At 27.3% G+C, this 7409-nt stretch overlaps 1 pseudogene; it reads left to right on the top strand.

The window, feature by feature from the left end:
* The first annotated feature begins 4479 nt into the window (after positions 1-4479).
* LOC106297682 overlaps positions 4480-7409 on the top strand; it is an 11014-nt pseudogene continuing 8084 nt past the window's right edge.

Raw genomic sequence — 7409 nt, 5'->3', positions numbered from 1 at the left:
AGTTTCTACAATCGCAAGGCGGGGATCATCTAACAATTTAATGAAACATGGCAAGTATATGCCATATGTATGGTTCTTCTGTTTCACTATTTTAAGAAAACAAAGTTTTCCTCTTGATATATTTTTAAGAGAACAAATGTTTTTCGCATTTTTAAGAAAATCAATCACTTGAGCACGTATTGATCATCAAATACTTTTTAGAATTTTTCAGAAAACAAACTTTGATTGATAATCACACATTAATTTTTTTCGCATCTATATTTATTTTGAATAAAAAAAATTAGACCACTACATATGTCAGCAATGTTTTTGTATTGAAACAAATTAATGAAAAAACTTCAGTCAAGGTAATTAACATAATTTTAAAATCTTTGATGTAATACGTAGAACTTCGGTTAAGGTAACTAACGCAAGAAATAAATGATAAGGTTTGATGTAATACGTATCAACGTATATATGTGACAAATGTAGACAAAACTAAGGTAATTATAATGTTTTGATCAATGGCATGTTGTATAATTACTCTAGTTAACAAAGGGGTTTTAAATAGAATAGGTGAGGGAGCTTGTGGAGTTGCCACATAAGAAATGACATACTTATAATAAACACATGAACTAAAAGTTATTTATTTTTAATGGTCCTCAAATAATAAAAAAAGGTTTTTTTTTTATTGTTAAAAAGCTCATATGGTCTCTAGGAGATGCCATCTCTGGTTGTTGAACGTTGCTTGGACCAAATTAAGGCTTCGAATGAAAAATGGGACCAATATTTCGGATCAAGCGGATCAAGCGAAACAAAAGTGGGATTAACGGATCTGGCGATACAAAGTATCGATTAAGTGGATCTAACGGTTTAAAATATATGTTTGAATGGTGAAAATGGATAAAAAGCGGTCTAAAGTACTGTACAAATTTATTTGTATAAAATTATATATAAATATTTATTTTGATAAATAATAATACATTTTAGAAAATAATTTATTAATGCAATAAATATAATTTATATATAATACAGAATAAAACTATTATATAAAATTATTTTAAACTTTACATTTATATATATATATATATTGTATATAAGATTTAATAATTTATAAGAAAATTCTATTACCATTAATTTTTCATAAATAAAATTAGTTATCTTTGAGAAAATTAATTTATATATGCACTTAATATAAATTTTATTAAAATTATAATTTAACTTAATTTATATATATATATATATTAGCTTTAAATTATATAAATATATATATATATCTAATTTGATTTAAAATAGTAGTGTTTTTTGTAATATAGTATAATTATTTTGAGCTTTATATGATATATGTGTTTTTTAAAAATATTTTGAGATTTTTCTAAAATAATTGTTTTTTTAGTACACAAATAATAGCATACAAATAGGTAATTCAAATTATATATTGTATATACATAATTATTAAAACAATAGAAAAGTAATTTGATAAATCATAATATCAAAATAAATTACAGCCATAAAGAAATGTATTGTTTTCTAAGCATTTTAAAATAATAAAAATAAAACAGTAGTTCTAGACACTTAAAACACTCCAGATATGCTGTATATTACTATATAGTGTGGTTCTAAGAATTTTCCTAGAACTGCTAGTGGTTCAAATAATATTTTATCATTCAGAATTATATTTTTCTTTTTATCCACTCCCCATTCTAAACCTAAGACTACTGCTAGTCTGGTAGACTAATGAAAAATTTATTATAAGCGGAATTTTTTTATTAATTACTTTTTTATCATTCAGAAATTATATTTTTCTTTGTATTCTAAATGTTAATACTAAAGAATATTTTTGTGTTAGGAGGTTTGAATTGTTTTGGTGATATTGAATAATCAAAAAGATCATACTCGTATATAAGTGATCATATATAATTGAGAAATTACAATTTTGGAGATAAGATTTTTAAAATATTTTTTACTAAATCTAAAACATACTCGTATATAAGTTGTTAAACCATCTCACTTCTCACTCCATATTTTACTTTAAAATAAAGTAAAAAATAGAGTAATGAAGAAAAATAAAAACTGTATTTTATAAATGAAATAATTTTTTTATTTTTTGTTCATTACCCCATTCATTTTGGTGTAAAATATGGAGTGAGGATGAAAATGCTCTTTTGCTTAGTAGTTTAAGTGGATATTCATCTATTATATGATATATATCTGGTACTCAAGTCTCAAAAATGATTTGCTAACAATTATGCAGATTAACGAGAACTGCTTATATAAACTGTTAAGCATAAATTTTCTTTAAAATTTCTTATATAAAATTGCCCAACCTAAATTTTTATAAAATAGGTAAAATTTTTATTTATTATTTTTCCTAGATTGTAATAATATAATAAATGAACATAAAAATTCATCCATTAATAAGAAGAAAGAAATTGAATCAAATCGAAAGATAGAAAAAGAAATTGATACATGAAACAACAATATATATATATATATATAATATATATATTATTCAAATAAACCACAACTAACATACAAATACATATACTAACACCTTAACAACAACAACAAAGGCCACAAAGGATACAAATCTATCCTTATACCAATCACAAGGACTTCAAAAAATCATAGAAGATCAAACTACCCATTCAATCATAGACATAAATAGAGGATTAACATTTCTCAACATCGAGTAGATCCTTTAACCAAAAAGGATGTGCCAAAGAAAATATACGACTGACCGAAAACATCAAAAGATGCATTATTTGCATTGAGAGACATTTCCAATAATCTTTAATTCTTTATGTGTTTCAAATTGATCTTCCGCTTTTGTAAGAGCACGATGAGAACGAAGAAGCATATTCCTCTCATATTCAAAATCTAGTTTATTGTTTAAAATATAAATAAAATAACTTGACCCTAACAGCATATTCATTTAACGAGGAATAATGTGTGTTTTTCTATTAACCAACACAATTTAAGATTCCAAATTAGATACTATGAGATAGTATATAACCGGTGTTCAAAAGAAAAAAAAAACAAAACTAGTAGTGAACCTTACCATGGTTTTAGATAAAAAAAAATTAAAACATATACCTAAACAGTAATAAAAGCTTCATCAACCAAACCAAAATAAAATAACATATAAACCAATACTACATGTTTCTTCAGTTTTCGTCGTCGTTTGGCGGGGTAAGATTGAGATCAATCATTTTCTTCTGTTCCAATTCTTCTTTAACGCTAAAACTTGATCTACTATTGTTGGTTCGTTGAACTCTCATATGTCCACCAAGAGCTTGTCCAGATGAAAATGCCTTAAAAATAGAACAAACATGTGTTTCATCCTCTCTTTTTGAATTAATTTTCTTGTTCTTGTTTCTGGTATGGCTGGAACGGTGGCATTCGAGCGCTTGATCTGATGGAAAATAATGTCCACATGTTTTGCACGTAAAGCTACATCTTCCTCCTAAGTTCGTATTGACTCATGAGTCATCATGAGACAGAGTGTACCCTTTTCCTCAGCCATGATCACATCAATTATAGACATAAATAGATGATTAAACTTTCTCAACATCGAGTAGATCCTTTAACCAAAAATATGTGCCAAGTCAAATATGCAACTGACCAAAAACATCAAAAGTTGCACTCTTTGCAATAAGAAAAAAATTTCCATTAATCTTTTTGTGTTCCAAATTGATCTTCCACTTTTATAAGAGCATTCAGAAAATGAAGAAGCAGATGACTCTCATACCTAAAGAGATAAGCCACACTTTTGGCATTTTTCCAAGAAAACCTAGCAACACTTAGATCATTTACACCAAGAAAAACCACATCTACCAAATGAGACACCTTAATTTCCACTATCCACTTGAAGCTTTTATTAATCTGGCCTCATTAAAGTCACCAACACCAACAAAGGATCTTCTAGTATGTAAAAACACGAATTATCCATACACTACCAATGTTGATAGATACTATGGTGGTGATTGTATAGCTGTTTTAATTAATTTATTTCCATTTAATCAAAATAAAAGTAGTTCTAGTCCATTTACTCTAAATGAAGCTAAAAGTACAATAATATTTTCTTCATTTTAATCAAGAGTAAAAGTTTACTCTCATTTCCACTTTTTTCTTCCTCCATTTTCATCTTTCTATTTTTCAACATTTTACTCCATTATTACCAATCAAAGCTTATATTAATTTATATATCATGTCAGTAGTTTGTATATAACTAGTGTAAATTGGTAACAATACAGTCATAAATTATAATGAAGTAGCATATATAAAAGTAAAATAAAAGAGGAGTAATGTTGTGAAAGAGCTCTGAACTCTAGGAACGTTCCTCATTACTTTAGTGTCCCATGTGCTGTCGAAACTTAAGATACGGACGAACCAGCTTTTGCCAGCTTCCACATTCAGTTGTCCTACACTCCTAAGTTACATCAACGCTCTATTTAAACTCCCCTTCAGGGTCTTCCTCGTTTTGCCCGTTTTTAAGCTATGAAAGTCACCGTTGTCTCCCGCGGCGGCAGAGATATTCTCAGGGGTCCTCTTGACCTCTCCGATTCTGTACTTTTTATCTCTCTCTCTCTCCCTGTTTATTAATGCCATTGACGGTTTGAGTTTGCTTGATTAGAGAAAAAATTTGATAATATATTCCTAGTTGAATGCTTTCTTAGTTTAAGGTTTTTGATTCGCTTTATGTTTTGTTCTACGCAGGCTACTGTTGCTGATCTCCAGGAAGCGTTTCATAAGCGAGGTAAAAGACTTTTAGAATGTTGTAATCTAATTGATCTGATTCCAACGAAGCTAGTGTTACTTTCATCTAAAGATGTTCATGCATGCACTAGTTGATTTCTCCTTCAGAATTTTGATGCTTTTGGTGGGTTATAACCAAGATCTGTGGTGGGAAGTTGATGATGAGGATTATTTAAGCTTGTAAACCCTGTTTTAGGGTTCTTTTTTTTTATTACTCATTACAAAGTTACAACCTTTTCTCATTAATGGATCGGTCTCTGTTAGACTCTAATGTTTTCACTTTAGATTGATCTTAAGTTAACACTTTGCCACTTTGGTATAACTTTAATGCCTTTTAAAAGAATGCATTGTCACTAACTAAACATCTTTTACTACAATGTGTACTCTTTCTTTTGGGGTTTGACTATGTATTTTCCTTCTTTCCTAGAAGATTGAAAGTTAAAAACTTAAAAGTCTTTTTTTTAATAGATTTACTAATGCATCTTCTTCTATTGAATTGGATTTTGTTGTTTCAATAGCTAAGAAGTTTTACCCGTCGAGGCAAAGACTGACTCTTCCCGTGGCTCCTGGATCCAAAAACAAACCTGTTGTCCTCAACACCAAGAAACCACTCAAAACGAGAACAACACCAACTCCTTAACAGTAGTCTTAAAGGACTTGGGAGCACAAGTTTCATACCGAACCCTCTTCTTCTTCGAGTATCTTGGCCCACTCTTAATCTACCCTGTCTTCTACTACTTCCCTGTTTACAGCTTCCTTGGCTATGGACAAGACCGTGTGATCCATCCGGTCCAAACCTACGCTATGTACTACTGGTGCTTTCACTACTTCAAACGCATCATGGAAACGTTTTTCGTCCATAGGTTCAGCCACGCAACTTCACCAGTAGCCAATGTGTTTAGGAACTGTGCTTACTACTGGACCTTTGGTGCTTACATTGCTTACTACGTATGTCTATTTTTAAGAATATTGGTATTTGTGATTTGAGTCGTTTTATATGGATATTGTATATTATTATTTGTTTTTTTTATGATAAAGTGACATATATCTAAATTTGTTGGTTTAAATCGAAAATAATCGAATCAAAATTTACACATATTTTTTCCAGTCCTACCAAAAGAGTTGGTCAAGTTTAAGGTACAATTTAGTTTATTTTCAATTCATTAGCATTATTGGACTGATTTTGGTCGGCTATTTACCGATAACTATTATAGTAATCGCAAATAATGGTGTTGACATGACTGTCCACCCTTGTCTTTTAATATAACTAGAAGTTTTACCGCGCTACGCGTGGTTTGTTCGTTTATAATTTTAATGATAAATACATCTCTGTATTAATAAAATATAAATTTAGAAAAAAAAAATTTCAAATGCATTTTACGCTGTCAATAGTGTATTTATAAGGTAATAGTAGTAAACTGTGAATTTAAAAGAAATTATTCGTGTTTATTGAACTTGAGTGCCTAAAATTTGTGGAAATAGAAAACTTAAAAATAATATAATTATAATCAAAATTTAAAATGCTTTTAATATGTGTGAAACTCCAAAAACATAAATTAATACTTGAGAAATTAATAACAACTATAAATTAAAAAAAACTTATGGGTTGAGCTAATATAAAATATGACACAATTTAATAATCAATATATTGTATATTTTGTTTTCTATTCACAGTAAAGTTTATATTTAGTTTTCTTAATATTTCTAAATATTTTGATGTTATTTTTATTTTAAACTTAAAATCCGTTTAAATTTATTGTATACCCAATATAATCGAATAAGAACAATATATAATTTGTATCTATAAAATTTAATCAATACATATACCGTGAAATCATATGTTCTTCATATATTTACATAAAACATAGTAACATACATTAAAATATATAAATCTAAAAATGATTTTTTTGTAAAATAATAAAATATGAGAACCTAACATTATTAATTTATAGAGTTTTTTACTGTAAGTTTTTGAAATGGAGGAAGTATAAATTAAACCTCAAGGTTTAAAATAAATGAATTTTATTTTTGTGGTATATTATATCATTTACTTGTTTTGATATAATATTTGGAAAATTAGAGTGAAATGTTTTGAAAGATAATTTTTTTTGTTTAGAATATCATTAATTGATATTTTTATATAATTTATATGTAAACATAGTTACAGTTTCTATTAATCTTTTGGTAATCATGTTTAAACTTTATTAAGAGTTCAAATACTCTATATTTATAAAAGTTTTAATATTTTCATTATTTTTTTATATCGTATATTTTTATACATCATCTGATTTAATTTAAAATTATTATTTAAAGAATAGGTTAATAACTTTAATTTCATATACATAAATATTTTCATAAATGTGTGATTCTTTTGAATATTTAAATCAGCAAATTTTATGACCAATAAAGATGATTCAATAAATATTTAAATTTTGAAGCTATAATCTTTTTTCAATAATATATTTTGATATTTATTATTTTGTAAATAATTTTTTATAGTATTATAAAACTGTGAATTATGTAGGAGATTTCAATATGAACTTTGTATGTTAGCATAGAAACATATTTATATTATTAAAACGAAAGTGGTTTTTGGTCATGTTTGGAAACATGGATATCAGTAGGCAGAATTGCCAAGTGTGACTCAAAACTTGGAGTCAAACCCAAAACAA

This window comes from Brassica oleracea, chromosome C6 (genome assembly GCF_000695525.1).
Source record: "Brassica oleracea var. oleracea cultivar TO1000 chromosome C6, BOL, whole genome shotgun sequence".
Classification (NCBI taxonomy): Eukaryota; Viridiplantae; Streptophyta; class Magnoliopsida; order Brassicales; family Brassicaceae; genus Brassica; species Brassica oleracea.
The sequence above is the reverse complement of the archived record's forward strand: the minus strand, read 5'-3'. Positions and strand labels throughout refer to the sequence as shown.